Consider the following 1040-nt stretch of genomic DNA (forward strand, 5'->3'; position numbering starts at 1 on the left):
ATAAGTTTACATGTAACCACAGAAATCTTTCTCATGACCTAATAGATGATAGACACCATTCTCAACAAGTCAATCCAAATCAGCCCCTTAAGGAAAAAAAAAATAATGAGTTTAGGGGATCATATATAAGCTAATAAGTGATAGTAGAAATTAGCCATGCCAGAAAGTCATTTGGGCATTTTGCCTTTAAATAAAAGATTTGTTTCCATCTGCTTGTGCTGCCTTTCTCCATGGCTGCTTCCCAGCACATTCAGCTGTGGCCCTAGGAAGGCACCTGTTATCCAAGATGAGTCAATCACTTGCCCCTTCAGCTCTTAAAAAGTCTATCAGGTGCTTTGACACATTTAAGAAACAGGTATATGGCATTTTCAGAAGGTAGCATGGTCCTCAAGTGAGTTATTGCTATTTTACATCAGCAAAATAACTCAATTTTACAGGTTACAAGCAACAACAACAACAAAAACTTTATGCATTTCATTCTTTTAGAATAAAATAAGTACATGCTGCTGTAAGAAAATTGCCTTTAATCACTTAACAAGCCTAACCTTGACTCAAGCAGTGAATGCCTATAAACATAATAAGTGAAAAAAACTAGTACTTTTATAACATAAAACAATATCAATTATAGCTTGTCAATTGCAAACTGTCACCTCACACGCTATCAAAATAATGCTCAAAATTCTCCAAGCTAGGCTTCAACACTACAGTTGAAGTTCAACAGTTCAACTGTGAACTTCTAGATGTTCAAGTTGGTCAAATCGTCAACACCCATTGGATCATCAAAAAAGCAAGAGAGTTCCAAAAAGACATCTACTTCTGCTTTATTGACTATGTCAAAGCCTTTGACTGTGTGGATCACAACAAACTGTGGAAAATTATTAAAGAGATGGGAATACCAGACCACCTGACCTGCCTCATGAGAAATCTGTATGCACATCAAGAAGCAATGGTTAGAACTGGACATGGAACAACACCCTGGTTCCAAATTGGGAAAGGAGTATGTCAAGGCTGTATATTGTCACCCTGCTTATTTAACTTGT

This window comes from Bison bison, unplaced genomic scaffold, assembly GCF_000754665.1.
Source record: "Bison bison bison isolate TAMUID 2011002044 unplaced genomic scaffold, Bison_UMD1.0 scf7180017846711, whole genome shotgun sequence".
Classification (NCBI taxonomy): Eukaryota; Metazoa; Chordata; class Mammalia; order Artiodactyla; family Bovidae; genus Bison; species Bison bison.